This window comes from Marmota monax, unplaced genomic scaffold, assembly GCF_021218885.2.
Source record: "Marmota monax isolate L192 unplaced genomic scaffold, Marmota_monax_Labrador192_F-V1.1 WCK01_AAM20220418_F8-fsc00074, whole genome shotgun sequence".
Classification (NCBI taxonomy): domain Eukaryota; kingdom Metazoa; phylum Chordata; class Mammalia; order Rodentia; family Sciuridae; genus Marmota; species Marmota monax.
In genome coordinates this window covers 9643911-9663714 of record NW_026694232.1, presented here as the reverse complement: position 1 = coordinate 9663714, position 19804 = coordinate 9643911, and the positions used below count along the sequence as shown (strand labels likewise).

Below are 19804 nucleotides of genomic sequence, written 5' to 3'. Positions count from 1 at the left end.
AGGTTGGAGTGAAAAGAGGGTTAATTCTTGGCACTGGACTGGTCTTAGGTTGGTTAATCAACTTTAAGATAAATCTGAATATATTTGGGGTCCAAGTAGTATAAAACACTGTGCATAGTCAGTGTGCAAGTAAAAATACCATTTGTCAGTTATAATCTCACTATGTAATATCATGTGTTACTATAAATTAGTGACTGGTTGGTGTTTGTTACATTCTAAGAGAATTAAGAACACCATTTTATTCCCATTCTGTTTACATTGTAGGTTGCAATTAAACACATATACAGAAATATCCATGAAAGGACCTGATCCCCAATGAGCTTTTGGTGATGAAAGAGTTAAAGATTCCCAACATAATTTACTTCTTGGACAGGTAAATATGTTTGAGGTTCTTTTAAAGATTGAGATAAAGATATGGAAATTTATATAGGCTTGTGTTTCAAAGGAGGGTTAGGGTTAGCCACTTTGAAGTATCAATAGAGAGAAGTAAACTTAAAAGAGAAAGAGGAGAGGTGAAAATAACTTACTCCAAGTTAGAAGATTCTTTTGCTTACAAAGATATTACTTGGAAAGTGAGAGAAGTCAGCTAAATGAGGACATTGCTGGTGGTGTGTATATTCATGCAAATGATCAGAAGCAGAAATATTAAGGAATGGTCAACTGGGATTCATGTCTTACCCCACAGAGTTGACTAGCAGACAATTCTTAAACATTTAGATGAGTTTTTATTTCAATTCCTATTCTTTGTGGGCAAATTGTATATGTTTATATAAAGCTCATGTTTATATAAAGCTCATAGGCCAGATGTGGTGGTGCACTCCTATAATCCCACTGACTGGAGACGGTTGAGGCAGGAGGATCATGAGTTCCAAGCCAGAGTCCACAATTTTGGAAGGGCCTAATGAGTTGGCTCAGTGGTTGAGTACTTCTGAGTTCAATACCTGGTACCCCCCACCAAACAATAAAAAACTCATATAGATTAGAAATCGATTGAAAAGAAAAAAAGGACAGAATAGAAAATTACGTATTTTATTCAATTTTTTTTTAAGTTATCAAATATATGAATGAAAGACAACTAGTAAAAAAATGATACTAGTGGTTGTATTAGAGAGTTACAGGTGATTTTCTTCCATATATAAATTGTTTAGGATGGGTAAATGATAATATATTTTGAGACTTTAGCCTAATCATGGGGTCTGGGTTCTGAATTCATGGAAATAAATTTTTAGGTATATTTCTCTCTTTTGAAAATAATATTTCAAGTCAGCTTGGTTTGTTGGTTAAGATAAGCCATAGGCTTTGAAATCATTACAACTTGACTTCTGACACTTACTATGTGATCTTAGATGAGTTACTTCACCTCTCCAAGCCTCTGTCTCTGTATCTGCAAAACAAGACCAATAATCCCTATGTTATAGGGTTATTTGTGTTGGAAAACTCTAAATATACACCGAGACTACTATTATGGGCAAACTGTGACTTAAAATTCATAATGAATATCATAATGGCCCTCAGACTTTTTTTTGTGCTGTTACATAGTAACTTTCCAATGTTTTTCTTGGCTCTCAAACCATCAGTTCTGTAGTTTTATTATTATAGCGCTTAACATTTGAACTCTGGAACAAAGAGTGTCATATGTTTAAAAAAATAAAATGTATGTTTTGTATGTCCTGTTTTTAGTTACCTGGTCTGAGATGACTTGTTTGTAGTGACCGAGTACCTTGCTGGTGGGCCACTGACTGATGTTGTAACAGAAACCTGCATGGATGAGGCGCAGATTGCTGCTATGTGCATAGAGGTGAGTTTGCTTTCTTTGGGATAAAGCAGGGTGTGATGTGTGGTCAGCAAGAGATGAATTAAAGGAAAGTTTTTCTGCACAGGGAATTTTGATTGTACACATTCTCTGCAATGTGTACTGTTTCATCTCTGATGAGAGTTTCAGGCCTTCATGTGTAGGATACCTTGGGAATGGGATTTAGGCCCTTTTCTGTATGTGTGTGTGTTATTGGGGATTGAATCCAGGGGTGCTCCATCGCTGAGCTACATCTCCAGTTCTTCTTTTTTTTTTTTTAATTTTGATATTTATTTTTTAGTTTTCGGCGGACACAACATCTTTGTTTGTATGTGGTGCTGAGGATCGAACCCGTGCCGCACACATGCCAGGGGAGTGCGCTACTGCTTGAGCCACATCCCCAGCCCCTCCAGTTCTTCTTATTTTTTTAAAGTTTTGAGACAATCTCAAAGTTGCCTCGAACTTGTGATCCTCCTACTTCCACCTCTGGTGTAGCTGGGGTTACATGCATGCCTAGTTAAAGTCTTTGAAGAACTAAATTCATTGCAAATCTCTTTATAGTCATCACAATAGTTTATCATCCAGACAATGCACTTTTGAGAATAAAAGGGGGTGCTTTTAAAAATATACCACTCAGCCAGGTGTGGTGGTGCCTGACGTAATTCCAGTTACTCAGGAGGCTGAGACAGGAGAATTGCAAGTTCAAGGTCAACCTCAGCAATTTAGGGAGGCCCTAAGCAACTTAGTGGGACCCTGTCTCAATTTCAAATGTAAAAAGGGCTGGAGATATGTAGCTCAATGGAAAGTTTATCTTGATTAAATCTCTAGTGTCCCTTTTCTGGCACCCAGTAGTACCTTCCCCCACCCCCCAAAAAATTGGGAACTAGAACTATCACAGACAAAGCAAAACACATTTACCTTCCATATCAGTAAGTCTGCCTCTGGTTTTATTGAGCTTACGGAAGGTGAAGAAATTGTTGTTTCTTTATAAATTTTAATGAACTTTCAGATGTAATGTTTGCTTAAGCTAGTAGAATTTTCCAAATTGCCTAAGTCTAAACCAAAAACAAGTTCCATCTGTCTCTTCATAACTTTTCTATACAGGAGACTTAGGTTGTTTGCTTATTGTCATTGAAATTGATACTACTTTGTCCTGATGTCACAGGGATCTTTGTCATAAATGACAAAATTATAAATATTTATGAGGGACTATGGTGTAAAACATAGTGAATTATAAACTTTGTATAATACATAGTGAATTAGTTTTATAAAGGTAACATTCTTTGAAAATTTAATTCTGAGTTGTGTTTAACTGAAATAATTAAAGGAAGGAAGGAAGAACTTTTTCATAGTTCTGAATATCATCCCTTAAACAGACTATATTTAGTCACTTAAAAACTAATCAAAACTTAAGAGTTTCTCTATTTATACTTTATTTTTATCAATTTTTTCATACCTGATATAAAATGTATTTTAGGAGTTGTTCTAACTGCATTCACTTGAGGTTTCTTTTATGTTCCCAAAATTTTAACTTGTGACAAGTTTATTTCTACTTATTTATATAAGTATTTTTCTGTTTCTTTTCAAGAATCTGATTAAATGCCTGGTAAATGTAATATGATAATAACATTTATATGTTTTTTTCTTTGTATAATAGTAGAATATTTTGATTGATATTTTTACTAGTTACAAATAATGTACAGACTTTGTTGTTCCACTCTGATGGAAATGAGAATGAAAATACAACTAACTTTTCCCAAGTGTATAATTTATCCTATCAGTTTGTATTCAAAAACCATGGGGCAAAGAAATTTTTAAAATCTCATTCTTGTATTTAAGGAAGGGAGGAATTTATCCTTACTTTTAGAAAATATTTTTAGTTGCAGATGGTTATTATTTTATTTATTTATTTTTAATTGTGGTGGATATTTTTGTTTCTTTGCTTTGGTTCTGGGTATCAGACCTAGGGCCTCAAACTTGCTGGACTCTACCACTGAACTCTACCCTTAACCATATATTTTCATGGTTGGCATCAGGCTGTGGAGATAGCTTGACATAAAATCCACCAGAGAAGAAATGAAGAAGACAGAATATTATATTGACGAACCCCTCAATGCAACCAGACCACCCTCCATCTTGCCTGCTTCTCTCAGTGGCTCACATTAATTAAACCTCAGGTTTCAAGTGAAAATAACCACAAGTTTATTCTCTACTGTGGAAATAATTTGTAAAGAACTTATGTTTATTTACCAAGTGCTGTGTACTATTAGGCATTTAAACCTGAAAAGGCCTAGAAGTCATATGGACTCATCCTTCATTTTATTAGAGACTACTGAACAGTTTTTAAAATCCATGGCACAGACAGTGTTTGCCTAACATAGACAGTGCCCTGGGTTTGATTCCCAGCATAGCAAAAAAAAATAGAAAAATATATGGATGAGCTGGGCACAAGGCAGGTGTCTGCAGTCTTAGCTCCTCGGGAAACTGAGGCAGGAGGATTGTTTGAGGCCAACCTGGGTAACATAGAAAGGCCTTGTCTAAAAAAAAAAAATCATTGGGAAAGAAAGGACTTAGTAAGATATTAGTTAAAAATGTCTCTAGATGAGATCACAGTGTGGAAGGGGATCTTCTAATTAAGGTATTATATTTTCAGAACTTTGCATATGAGATGATGCTTTTCTTTTAAATGTTAAGTATTGCAGGGTCTTTGGCTGAATACTATAGACAGTGCTAAAGGCCACAAGTAGTAGTGTAATGACTCTGTGTGAACTAGTGAATGGGACTTTCCAGGACTGTTTCATTGATATGTGTTTTCTTGTGTTCAGTGTTTACAGGCATTGGAGTTTTTACATGTCAATAATGTGATTCACCATGACATAAAAAATAACAACGTACTTTTGGGTATGGAAGGAAATACATTCATTATTTATTTTTATTATGTTTTCCTCCATTTTTAATTAAAAAAACTCATCTGTTAATATATTGAAAATTAAAATATGGAAGGGGAAAGAATCTAGTGATAAAGACCATGAACTTGGACCTAAACGGGGTTTAAATGGCACAGCTGCTACTACTTGCTGAATAATTTTGGGCAAGTTAATCTCTTTTGTGTCTCTTTTCTTATTTATTCTCTAAGGAAGATAATATTACCAATCTCAGGATTTTTTTGGAGGTTAAACATGTAAAGGACTAAGAAGCAGTGCCTGGGACTGTCCTAGTATTGATGCTGTCTTAGAGATATAAATTTGCATTTGTTTCTGACATCTGTTAGACTAGTTTTTCTCATGGTACTCTAGAGCATTCTCTGAGTTTTACCCAGTATAGCCTAAGCAGGAGAGGGCTGTATGACCCTGACCTCAGGGATGACAAAGGAAAATATGCCCTTTTCTAAAGTTCTTCTGTATGAGACACAGCAGAGTCATGCAAAACATAGTGAACTTCTTTCCTCTGTGTCCATAATCTCTGAATTCCTGCCATGCCCCCTGGAGGACTCAAGCAGAGTTATTAAAGTACATCTAGTAAGTTACTCAATCAAGTCATCAAAATATAAGATTCTATCTTTAAGGTATCTTAGTGGGCAAGTTGGTAATAGATAATCACATACATTTTTGGAAGAGACATATGAAAATAGAATTAGACTTTTTTGGAAAATGTTTTGTGGTGACTCTGCCACTTACTAGATTAATGATCTTAGGTGAATTAATTAAAAACATATATGCCTTGGTTACCCTTTTTGTAAATGAGAATAATTTTAATAGTAAGCATACCTGTGGCTGGGTTTAGTGGAGCAAACCTATAATCCAGCAGTTTGGGAGGGTGAGGCAGGAGGATTGCAAGTTCAAAGCCAGCCTCAGCCATCTAGCAATGTCCTAAAGCAACTTAGCAAGACCCTGTCTCTAAATAAAACATTTAAAAAGCCTGGGGATGTGACTCAGTTATAAGTACCAATACAAAAAAAGGAAATTAACCAGAATGAATTTTTTAAAAATTACCCATCTCATAGTGTTATCGTGAGGATTAGATATTTTTACAAGGTACTTGAACAGTACCTCAGTTTTATAAACACTCGTTTTCATTATAAATATCACTTTACCTAACAGTTGCACTTTTCAGTATTCACTCCAGTAGAATTATTAAATATATTCCCCACAATTAGTAAGAGGATATTCCTGCAACATGGTAAAGAAGAACTAAACTATCTTTACACTGTAATATATTATAGTTTTTAAAATGAGGCCGATAAATATATTAATATGGAAGGATCTCTGAAATAAACAGTTCATATAATATCCTAGTTAGGTAAAACAAGCGAAGCAGTTCATAGTTATTATTCATTCTTATGCAAATATCAAACAATCTAAAACTTACAGGCCTGATATACCAGTGGTTATATAAGTAGTTGAATGGCTTTAACAATAGAAGGGAAGAAAAGATCATAAATTCTCATCCTAACCTTTCCACAGAATTAACATAAAGTACTAAAGTTTTCTGTTTCTCAGTTATAGTGGAGAGAGTTGGAGTAGATTAAGGCTAGTTAGAACTTTGTGAGTATAATTGCACTCAAACGTGTTCTTTTTTATAAACTCTCTGCTAAATTGTATGCTTAGTAATTCTAGTTTCTCTTTATTTCATTTAAAGTAGTTTCAGTATCTTGACGTTTCCTGATTCATTTCATTTGGGTTTGGTGTCCACCTTTGGTGCTTTTCTCCCCTTTTTGGACCTCTTTCAGTTTTACTAAAACTTTTAGGATAAAATGTATTATTTAGAATAAAAGCCTAATAACTTGCACTCTGTTGTAAGAAGAAAAAGCAAACAGTGGCAGTATATAACATCATCAAAATATTCTAATCCCAGTCTGGATTACATTATTATTAAATTCTTTTAAAAAAATGAAGGAGCCCAAATAGTCCAAATGAAATTATGTTATCTGAGGTGGACTCTTTTACAAAACCATATCTAGAAGCTATTAACTCTAGATGTTTTATTTTTGTTTCTTAGCGAACTTTTGTGTTTGTGCTCAGATCACCCCTAAGCAGAATACATGCACCGCCATGGTTGGAACACCCTACTGGATGGTACCAGAAATGGTTATGGGGGAAGCTTATGGCCCTAAAATCGACATATGGTCTCTAGATATCATGGCTATTGAGATGCTGGAAGGAGAGCCTCCATACATGAAGGAAGATCCCACACAGGTAAGACCAGTTTAACACCAGCTTCACTGTAAGAAACAAACTTTCCCTTAAAGTGTAGTTGGAACTTCCTTGTGTTGTTCATTGGCCAAGAATTTAGAATCAAAACTTGACAAATCCTAACCTCTGCCCTTACTTTGTATCTACAAGTCACACTGCTTCTGAGTTACAGAGCTGAAAGTGTTAGCTAAAGAGTGTAGGTGTTTGTTGGTCAGCTGTATGGTTTCCTGTTTGGGGTATAAGTAAGCATGGACTCACCTTTCTACATAGTTGAAGTCTCCTAGGTATGTGCCTCTTTCTACACAGTGAAGGTACTTTTCTTACACATTTAAGTACCCTGGATATAGAAACCAGGTTATCCACTTTGAACTTCAGCCTCTGATCCCCAAGGTCCAGAAAAGAGGAAAGCAAGATGACTCCTCTGAGAAAGCTATATCACTGACAGTGTTCAAGTCCATTTCCAAACAGAGTAGACTTTGAACAAATAAATATTCTTGCAACTGAGGTGAATTTCAACCATCCTCCCATCTCCTTTTCAATGACTATATGTGGCCAACACCATTAGTAATTAAGGAAATACAAATCAGAACCACAGGACACCACTTTACACCTAATGTCAGACAAATAATCAGTGCTGGTAAGAATGAGGGAAAATGGGAATTGTTTGCCAGGCACACTAGTGCACACTTGTAATCCCAGGGATTTGGGAGGCTTAGGTAAGAGGATTGCAATATTGAGGTTAGCCTGGGTAACTTCACAAAACTCTGTCTCAAATTTAAAAGGCCGTGGATAATAGACAAACTCTAGGTAGAGCAGAGAGGTGGGAGGGGAAGGGAGGGGGCAGGGGGTTAGCAATGATGATGGAATGTGAAGGACATCATTATCCAAAGTATATATATGAAGAAACAAATTGGTGTGAATATACTTTATATACAACCAGAGATATGAAAAAAATGTGCTCTATATGTGTAATAAGAATTGTAATGCATTCTGCTGTCATTTATTTTTAAAAAATGAATTAAAAATTAAAACATAAAAACAAAAATAAAGTATTAATTTAAAAGATTAAATAAAATAAAAAGGTCATGGATGTAACTTAGAGGTAGAACACTCCTGAGTTCAATTCCTAGTAATATAAAAATAAAAATGAAAAAAAATGATTAGAACCCTCATATATTGCTGGTGGGAATATAAAATGTTGCTCTGCTTTTGAAACAATTTGGGAGTTCCTCAGAAAGTTAATATTGAGTTACCATATGACCTAGCAATACCACTACTAGTTATATATCCAAGAGAATTAAAAGCATATGTCCGGACTGGGGTTGTGGCTCAGTGGTAGCATGCTTGCCTTGCATGTGTGGGGTACTGGGTTCAATCTTCAGTACCACACCAAAAAAGAAAATTAAATAAAAATAAGTAAATAAATAAAAAGCATATATCCATGGAGTGGGAGATGTAGCTCAATGGTAGAGTGCCTAGCAGACCCTGGGTCAGTCCACAGCACTGCCAAAATAAAAAAAGGCAATAAAAGCACATGTCCACACAAAATTTGCACAAAGTTTTCATAGCAGTGTTATTTAGAATAGCAAAAAGTGGAAACAACCTAATTACCTGTCACCTGATGAACAGTGGAATATTATTTAGCCATAAAATGGAAAGAAGTTCTGATACATATACAACATTGACCCTTGAATGTATTCTACTAAGGAAAATAGGTCAGGCAGCGAAGGGAATTGAATTTGCATATTCTACTTTATATACTTTATATTTTTATATACTTTATATTCTTTTTTATATGCTTTTTTATGTTTTTTGCCCCATTGCCAAAGATTCCAGTTCAAGTAAGCAGTTAAGTAGTTTTGACAGGAGATTTATTTAGAACACTTTCCAGAGCCATTTTCAAAACCCTTTTGTTTCATATAGTCATTTAGCCAATATTGAATTTAGTCCCTCCCTTGTGCTAGGCACTGTTCAACTTGCTGCCTAGAGAACCCACAATAAGGGGGACCCAACATGGCGGCCGGCGAGGAGGCAGCACTTTCAATACTTCCACAGTAACGGGATCAGAGAGACCCATTAATACACCTACATGCTACCTGCTGAGAAACTTCTAGCAAAATTCCGCTGAAAGGAGACCTGCCGGGAATTAGTAAGTTTATTGGAAGTGTCAGTTTATCTCGGCCACGAGGCGCAGGGGCCCAGTCCCGCTGGCCGCTGCCGAAAGGCCGCTGCCGAAAGGCCGCTGCTAGCCCGGTGGCGAACGTTCAAACAGCCGCTGCCTGCACGAGCCCCTGCTGGCCTGGCTCTGTAAACCGCCCCCGGCGGTTCGGCGCTGCAAACGACCCCCCCCCCCCGTTCGGCGCTGCAAACGACCCCCCTCCCCCCCTCGGGTGAACAGCTCCTGCCCCCCCCCTCTGCGAACAGCACCGCCCGCACGGTGAACAGGATACCACCTTGGCAGAGAACTGACATCACGGGCAGAGGAGATAACTTCATTGAAACCAGCACGACAGGTGTGTAATCCCCTAGCCAATCTCTCCACAGCGGGGAAACCTTAAGAGCCCCTCCCAGCTCTCCTGTGAGCTCCATAGCCAGACGGAGGGAATCAGGAGTGGTGCGGGACTCGCGGCGCGGAACTCCCGGCTACCGCTCCCACCAGTGCTGACAACTGAGGTCTCTTGCACCAGCTACCGGGAGCGTGGCTACTGGAGGGCAAGCAAATTCGCTGGGGGTTCTCACCCCAAAGCTCTACAAACTTAGGGTCTGAGGGAGGCAAACAGGGAGAGTGTGCCCAGGCATTCATGAAAACAGGGCTCCCAGGAGCAGCAGACCTGGCGTGTAACCAGTATTGTGGTAAGCGTCACAGGTGAGCGGGGCCTGGCTTGAGGAAACACAAGAGAAGGCCCTAGGCACTCAGGATTGGAGACCCGCCCAGTCTGGGACTAAGAGCTGCTGCACAGTGAATGGTTCCCACCTATTGAGAGGAGAAGCTTGGCGCAGTGGGCACAGCTCCACCTACTGGAAGAGAAGTTAATCGAACTCTATGACTGCATTTATTATTATTATTATTATTTTCTTTTTCTTACATTTTCATTTTTTTGTTGGTGGTGTTGTTCTTTAACTTTTTTTAATGTTTTTAATTTAAAAAAATTTTTTTTTATTTTATTATTATTAGTATTATTTCTTTAAATTTTAATTTTCATTTTTTATTATCTTTATTATTTTTTAAAAAAAATTTTTTCTTTATTTTCTATTTTTTTTCTTTTGTCTTTTCATTTCTTTTCAATTTTCTTATTCCCCCTTCCTTGAATTCCACCTGCCTACTCTCATTCTCTTTAGTGACTTCTTCCCTTCCCTTCTAATATACTTCCTCCCAAGCATTAAATAAATTTATAAGAATAAACGGTAACTCAGCAGTCAAATAGAACAAGAAGTAACATGAGCAGCATAAAAAAGCAAGGAAGAAAAGGAGTACAAACAATGAAGGACAGCCTAAATATTCAGGAGGATCTAGAGTCATTAGAGAAATGGTCATATAAAGATCTCAAGGAATACCTTAGACAGATGGAATGGAACCTTAAAGAGGATACAAGACAGCAAATCCAAACAGTGAAAGAACACATTGAAAGTGAATTACATAAACAGATAAAAGAAGTTAAGCATCTTTATCAAGAGATAGAGATTATAAAAAAAAATCAAACAATAATTCTAGAAATGAAGGAAACGATAAACCAAATTAAAAACTCAATTGAGAGTATCACTAACAGAATGGAGCAAGTAGAAGCCAGAACGTCAGATAATGAAGACAAAATATATCATCTTGAAAAGAGTCTAGCCAACTCAGAAAGGCTGGTAAAAAATCACGAGAAAAACATCCAAGAGATATGGGATAATATAAAAAAAACAAACTTACGAGTCATCGGGATAGAGGAAGGTACAGAGATTCAAACCAAGGGAATGAGTAACCTGCTGAATGAAATAATTACAGAAAACTTTCCAGAAATACAAAAGGAAATGGATATTCAAATTGTAGATGCATACAGGACACTGAGCACACAAAATCACAGTAGACCAACACCAAGACACATTGTTATGAAGATATCCAATATACAGAACAAAGAGAAAATATTAAAAGCTACAAGAGAAAGGAGGCAGATTACATTCAGGGGTAAACCAATAAGGTTAACAACGGATTTTTCATCACAGACGCTGAAAGCGAGAAGATCCTGGAACAACGTATTTCAAACACTGAAAGACAATGGATGCCAACCAAGAATTCTGTATCCAGCAAAATTAAGCTTCAGGTACAACAACGAAATAAAAATCTTTCATGATAAACAAAAGCTAAAAGAATTTGCAGCCAGAAAACCAGCATTGCAAAGCATCTTGAGCAAAACACTACACGAGGAAGAAATGAAAAACAATAACCAAAACCATCAGTGGGAAGTGCCTCTGTAAAGACAGAGGGCAGGGGGAAAGCTAATCATGGAGAAACAAACTAATTTTTAAACAAAAAAGAAGATAAATAATCAAACATGGCTGGAAGTACAAACCATATATCAATAGTAACTCTAAATGTTAATGGCTTAAACTCTCCAATAAAGTGACATAGGCTGGTAACATGGATTAAAAAAACAAATCCAACAATATGCTGCCTCCAGGAGACACATCTGATTGGAAAAGACATACACAGGCTGAAGGTGAAAGGTTGGGAAAAAATATACCACGCACACGGTCCTCGTAAGCAAGCAGGGGTGGCCATCCTCATATCGAATAAAATCGACTTTAAGACTAAGTTAATCAAAAGGGATAAGGAAGGACATTATATACTGTTAAAAGGAACCATTCACCAGCAAGACATAACAATTATCAATATTTATGCACCAAATAATGGTGCTGCGACGTTCATAAAACAAATTCTCCTCAAGTTCAAGAATCAAATAGACCACAACACAATAATTATGGGTGACTTCAACACACCGCTCTCACCATTGGACAGATCCTCCAAACAAAAGTTGAATAAAGAAACTGTAGAACTCAATATCACAATCAATAACCTTGACTTAACTGACATATATAGAATATATCAACCATCATCAAGTGGATATACTTTTTTCTCAGCAGTACATGGATCCTTCTCAAAAATAGACCATATATTATGCCATAGGGCAACCCTCAGTAAATATAAAGAGGTGGAGATAATACCATGCATTTTATCTAATCATAATGGAATGAAACTGGAAATCAATGATAAAAGAAGGAAGGAAAAATCCTACATCACATGGAAAATGAACAATATGTTACTGAATGATCAATGGGTTACAGAAGACATAAAGGAGGAAATCAAAAAATTCTTAGAGATAAATGAAAATACAGACACAACATATTGGAATCTATGGGACACAATGAAAGCAGTTTTAAGAGGGAAATTCATTGCCTGGAGGTCATTCCTCAAAAAAAGGAAAAACCAACAAATAAATGAGCTCACACTTCATCTCAAAGCCCTAGAAAAGGAAGAGCAAAACAACAGCAAATGTAGCAGAAGGCAAGAAATAATTAAAATCTGCTTCACCTTGAGCCCAGAGCAGTGGAGTCAGCGCACCATGGTCTAAACCTGTGAAACTGTGAGCCAAGATACCTGTTCCTCTTGTCTTGTCAGGCATTTTGGTCACAGTGAAACAAACTGACTAACACATTATGGAAACTATAATATGTGAGACTGGATTAATGATAGATTATTGCAGTAGTGGAAACTACCACAGTGAAACATAGGGAGAGATGTGAAAACAACTTTTCAATGAAATAGCATCAGTGAGCTTTGAGAGAGTTTCAAGTATTTTCATGATGTGTAATGAAGTTCTCCCAAAAGCTAAATAACAGCTTTCTCAAATGCAGTAAATTGAAAGTACTTCTAACTACCTGAATAAATATATGAATTTTTGCTATAAAAGTATCTTTAATAGATAAAACCATTTAAATAAAAATAATAACAGTGGAGGCAGGAGATATGCATGTGTAAAATGACAACAAAAGCATCAGGGCCAAGAACAACCCTAAGATTCTTGTCCTGTGTGATATTGTGTGTCATGTGATGGTAGAGTGTGATCATTGAAAAGTGCAAATATTCAACAATAAGAGAGAGTTGTACCTAATCACTAAGGAGTGAGAATAATAAAAGGTGAGAAATTCTGGATGAGAGATGGAGCAACAGGAATGCTCCTGCATTGCTAATGGGAGGCTCCACTCCAGAAGAGGATTTTTTTCAGTTTCACACAAAACAAAACATGAGCTTGCCACATAACCCAGCAATGTGTTCCTAGGTATTTACCCCATGCATTGTAACGTATCCACATAAAAACCTGTGCAAAATTTTTATAGCATCTTTATTCATATTTGCCAAATCTGGAACCAAGGTGTATTTCAAAAAGTGAATGTGAGGACTGTGTGTAGCTCAGTGGTAGAGCACATGCCTAGCCTGAGGCCCTAGTTTCCATCCCCAGCACCACAAAATAAACAAAAGAAATCCAATGTATGTGTTATATCCATACAATAGAATAGTATTCATTTATAAAAACTGAGATATCATAACAACAATAGACATGACAGAAATTAATCTTATCTATTTATTTATTACAGGGAAAGATCATGGCAAATTGACTACATGCCTATGCCGTGAGCATATTAGACTCTGAAAGATCCTTAAGAGCATAGTGCTTAGCAATGCCCTTCAGTCTAAAGGGGCTAGATACTCTCCAACTGCAAGTGTAGCTGGTGGGCTGGAACTGCTCATCCATGCTAGGGCACTTGCCTAGCATGTAAGTTTAGGACATCTCAAGTATGAAGAGTTTTAAAAACTCAGTGGTTGCAGGGATTCAGGAATGCCAAGAGGTTGAGTAGTAGGTTTTTTTTAGTGCAGTTGATGTTATAAATCTACCATTATAACAATATTAATTTTTCAAAACGCACAGAATTATATAATCTAATACAAAGAGTGAATTCTAATGTAAAGTGTCAGTTTTGGATTAATAGAAGTATATCCATATTTGTTTATTTGTGATAGAGTGCTTGCCCAGCATGCACGAGTCCCATGGTTCAAGCCCCAGCACCACCAAAAAACAAAAATGTATTTATATAAACATACATATCATTGTAGTAAGTATACTGCACTGTAATGCAAGATATTAATAATAAGAAAATGAGGGGCCAACATGGGAACATTTCAGGATCCACATTTTAAAATCCAGTATGCATTTGGAAAAAGCATTTGCAAGGCTCTCTAGTTGTCTTTTCAGTTTTGAAGAAGGTCACTGAGATCCCTTAAAGTGTTCTTCCTATGTTACAGGCAACTCAGTGAGGGTCTCTATTGTCTGCTCACTTTTAAAACCTAAAATTTATACTAAAAAATTCATTAATTAAAAATCATTTCATTTCTGGAAACTTAAAGATAATAATCAAAAATTAAAGAATACAAAGATTTTTCTAAAGGGGATTGATTATATGAAAACACTCATATTAAGGCACTATTTAATTTAGCCATTAGAATAATTTTATGGTAAGTTCTTAGGAATGATGAAGTTGGCATATAGCTTTTGAAGGAAAAGAGTTTCAGTAGATTCAAATTGTTTTGAAATGTGACTTTTAAAAAGCTTGGGAAGGTTTAACAGGATAGTCCACATTGGTAGTAGGATTGTCATCATTTTTCTTTATACTTTTATGCACCCCAGGTGGGGTTTTTGTTGTTGTTGATTTTGCTTTCTTTAAGCAAGTGTATCAGTTATACTTCAACTCAGAAAAGATGAAGCTGCCAGGCCTGGGGGCACACACCTGTAATCTCATCTTCTAGAGAGGCTCAGGCAGGAGGATCTCAAGTTGGAGCCTGCCTGGGCAACTTAGAGATACCCTTTCTCAAAACAAAATGAAAAGAGGGCTGGTATATAGCTCAGCAGTAGAGCACTTATTTGCCTAGCATATTCCTGGGTTCAATTCCTGCATCACTCCCTACAAAGAAAGGGCGGGGGAGGGGGGAGAAAGGAGTGAGGGAGGAAAGAGGGAAGTCGAAGAAGGAAGAGGAGGAGGAAAAGAAACACTAAAGGAAGGGAAGAAGGGAGGATACAAAATTCAAGCAGGAAGAGATAATGATAACCTCATTTTACTCACTGTAGTATTTATAGTGATTGTCTTTGCAGAATTCAGAGGGGCTAGAGATGTTGTTCAGTGGTAGAGTGCTTTCTCAGCATGCACAAGGCCCTGGGTTTGATTCAACACTACACACACACACACACACACACGCAGACACACACAAAAAATAGTTTCATAAACTTAATAAATTACATTATAACTTGTTGAGCTACCTTTAAAATGTCATAAATGCTATACCCAATGGTTGCACACCTGTAATCCCAGTGACTGGAGTGCTAAAGAGGGAGGATCACAAGTTTAAGGCCAGTCTCAAGAATTTGGTGAGACCTTATCTCAAAAATTAAAAAGAAGGGTTAGGGATGTAGCTCACTGGTAAAGCCACCCTGGGTTCAACCCTCAGTATTCCATTCCCCACCCCCCAAAAAAAGAATGTCACAGATGTTCTTCTATTTTTAGGCCTTACACCTCATTGCCACCGATGGAAGCGACAGGACCTACGAACCCAGGAAAAGTTTCCCCAGCATTCCTGGACTTCCTGAATAAGTGCCTTGAAGTGGAAGTCGAGAAAAGAGGTTCAGCCGGGGAATTACTAGAGGTAAATTTGGAAATGATGCAATTTGGGGGAAATATTGAGTCTTTTTGAATGACCAACAGAAAGTTTTCATTTCATATTCATTGATCACTACCAATAAGGCAGCTGCTACATTTTAGGGTTTCATCTGCCAGAAGTAAAAGTTTAATTTTGTGATAGTTTGTTTTGGTATATTATCAAATATCGTGTCCATTCTATGCTGGCATGAGTGTATTAATGGGCTGTTTAACTGCCGATATTTAGAATTTAGAACAATTAAAAACAACTGTTTTCAAAACAGTTATGAAAGTTATGGTTGTGATTATGAGAGATTTGGGCAGGTATCAAAATATGGGTTGTTTAAATCAATTGTATTCATAAGTAGTCTTCAGGCCTTAGTTGAAAGAACATGTTTTGCTTCTAAATTATGCACTTTTTGTTTCCTCTCTTTGTCAGCACCCATTCCTAAACTTGGCAAAACTGCTCACAAGTTTAACAAGCCGCACATCTTGGCGGACAAGGAGGTTCTCAAGAAAAGCTACTAACATGGCATCCTGTTCTTTCATTTTCTGAAAAGAAAAATTTTTTTAAACTAAAGTTTCATAGTTGTAAAAGACTTGTAACATAAAATTTGCCATTTTAGCCATGATAAGTGGACAGCTCACAGGCATTAATTACACATACAATATTGTACAACCTTCTGTTTCCAGAACAGTTTTGTCACTCCAAACAGAAGCTCTGTCACCATGTAAGTAATAACTCCCATTCTTCTTCCTCCACCCCTTGGCTGCCACCATTCTTTTTTTTTCTTTTATTTGTTCTAATTAGTTATTCATGACAGTAGAAGGCACTTAGAAACATCATACATGGAGTAAAACTTCTCATTTTTTTTGGTTGTACGTGATGGATGTAGAATCATATCAGTCATATAGTCACACATGCACATAGGGCAAAAATGTCCGATTCATTCTACTCTCCTTCCTACCCCCACACCCAGCTCCCCTCCTTTCACTCCCCTCTGCCTAATCCAAAGTAACTTTATTCTTCCATAGCCACGCTCCTTATTGTGAATTAGTGTCAATATATCAGAGAAAACATTTAGACTTTGGGTTTTGGAATTGGCTTATTTGGCTTAGAATGATATTCTCAACTTCCACCCATTTATTGACAGATGCCATCACTTCATTCTTCTTTAAAACTGAGTAATATTCCATTGTGCATGTAGGCCACATTTTCTTCATCTGTTGAAGGACACCTAGGTTGGTTCCATAGTTGTGAGTTGAGCTGCTTTGTAACATTGATGTGGTTGTGTCACTGTAGTATGCTGATTTTAAGTCTGTTGGGAATAGACTAAGAAGTGGGATAACTGGGTCAAATGGTGGTTTCATTCCAAGTTTTCTTAGGAAAAACTGCTTTCTATAATGGTTGCGCCAATTTGGAGTCCCACCAGCAATCTATGAGTGTATCTTTTCCCCCACATCCTTGCCAACATTTATTTTAACTTGTCTTCTTGATAATTGCCATTCTGACTGAAGTGAGATGAAATCTGAGAGTAGTTTTGATTTGTATTTCTCTAATTGCTAGAGATGTTGAACATTTTTTCACATATTTGTTGATGAACATATATCTTCTGAGAATTGTCTGTTCAGTTCCTTAGTCCATTTATTGATTGGGTTATTTGGTTTTGGGGTGTTACGATTTTTGAGATCTTTATATATTCTGGAAATTAGTGCTCTATCTGATGTGTGTGTAGTAAAGATGTTCTGCCACTCTCTCTTCACATTATTGATCATTCCCTTTGCTGAGAAGAAAGCTTGAGAGTTTGAATCCTCCATTATTGATAAGTAATATTGTTTTATGGCTCAGAATATGATCTGTTTCAATGAAAGTATGAAGGGCCCTCAAAGGGATCAGGAGTTCTGTAGTTGCTGGGTGTTGTATTCTGTAAAGTCAGGCTGAGGTAGTTGATACTCTTGCTCAAACCTCCTATGTCTTTATTAATATTTTTGCCCAATTAGTGTATTTACTGAGAGGTATCAAAATCTCCTACGATTGTTGGTAACTGTGTTTTTCTCCCTTTCATTCTGTTGATTTTTGCTTTATATATTTTGAAGCTCTGTTACTGGGTGCAGGAACAATAATTATTGTCATATCTTTCTTTAGAATTTCCTTTTTTTGAAATGTAGAGCCACATGAATATCTTTTATTGTGAAATAAAATAATCCAAATGATTGTAAACCTAAGAAACAAAAAGAGAAGCACTTAAACATTTAGTACAAACACATGCATTTTCAAACCCTGACATTTTTGTGTAGTACTTATAGTCTAAATACACCTTTCCCTTCCCTTTACAACATACCATTGCAACCTATTTGTTTATAGAATGAAGACCTTAAGGAAAAGCCTTATTCACATTCCTGTTAAAGAAAGAAATATTTTTTCTTAGGACCAATTTAGCTGAATTTGATTAAACATTGGTAGAGGCTCCAATATTTATATCAGACAAATAAGATGATGGATGATATTTCATTATTAACAAATTCCTATTAATACAGCTAAAGAGTTAATTATTCAGATGCATTTATTGAATTTCTACTATGTGTAACTATTGTTCAAAAGCAGACACATTGCCAAAGATGTAAAGTGGGCCACTAAAATAAAATAATAACTCCAGAAGTTTATAACTTTGGTATACTAAAATACCCAAATAATAAGAAAAATGATTGCCACTACTATTGCTGCTGCTTCCAAAATTGCCCAGTCTATTTCTAGGGAATAGTTCAGACACTGGAAGAATATAATTCAAGTTTAAGCATCAATAACTGGTGGCTATACCTTTATGACTTAACACAACAGCAATGTGTGAAGTACATTCTGGTGATCTACAGCGCTACCATCTATGCAAGGCAGTCTGGGAAATGACACTTAATTTTTTTTTTTTAAAAAAGACAATTTTATAATAAACCAGGACATAGACCAATTGCAATTTAGAGGGAAAGCAAAACCTTCCCCCTACTGCTAAAATTATAATTCCTCAGACACAGTCATCATTGGAAAGCATGGGTGTAGGCTAGATAAATTTATAGCATATTGAATAATACAGCCAAGTTTTTTGTATGTAACCCTGAAGACTTTCCAACTTATTTTTCAACATTACAATTGTAGGAATGGGAATTGAAGAAATGAAAAGTATTTTCTTAGACATAACAGGTTTCTTACAGTCCCCAAAATCAAAATGTGACACATCACCCTAACACCCTAACACAAACTATTTTGTCTATCACCCATAAGACATAACTTCATAGGACATCACATTTCCAAAGACTAAGTACTTCTTTCAATTTCCTTGAATTTTTAAAAAGTTTCCTAAACTATAGAAGTTTTTTTTTTCCAGGTCAAGTGTTATCTTCTGGCAAAGTACCTTCAGGATAAATATGCTTCATCATTTATATATCCCACAATTAAAGCCTCCATTTACAAGCTTAAAACCAGCTCCTGGTCTCTCTGTTCAGAAATCCCCACACTTATTTTTAAAAATTACTTAAAACACTAGAGGAAAAAATCCCTCTGGATAAGAAAGACTCTATAGAAAATCAAACTCAACTTCATTTCTTAAAAAAAAAAAATAAAAAAAAAAAAGCCTCAGTGGTCTTCCATTCAGAAACATGCTATTCCTTGAGTAAATAAAATTAAATGAAAATAATAAAGTTATTAAATAGAAAACTTAAAATAAACACATGTAGTCTGGAGTTCTCGGAGAAAATAATAGGGAAACATCTGTTTCTGGTAAATTCACATTCCTTTCTGTACCAGTTTCTACAATGAGTGGGCAACACTGCCCTCTTATGGACTTATTGAGCTACATCCCTTAGTTCTTGTGAAAAATTTCCCCAGGATGGGTTGATCAGCATGCTTGCTCGCACATACATTCATTCTTTTGCTTCTAGAACAGTGTTTGCCTTTCTGTGAATGACTCTGAAGACCAAGGAGACTTTAGAGAGGCCGTGAGACCATAAATTGACATTTGTTGCAGTGGTTTTCAAGTCTTAATGTAATCAGAATCATCTGCGGGCTTGTTAAACACAAGTTGCTGGGCCCCACATTCAGACT

General features: G+C 36.4%; 1 pseudogene; it reads left to right on the top strand.

The window, feature by feature from the left end:
* The first annotated feature begins 1762 nt into the window (after positions 1–1762).
* Positions 1763–19264, top strand: LOC124108399 (serine/threonine-protein kinase PAK 2-like; annotated as a pseudogene).
* Positions 19265–19804: the final 540 nt, after the last annotated feature.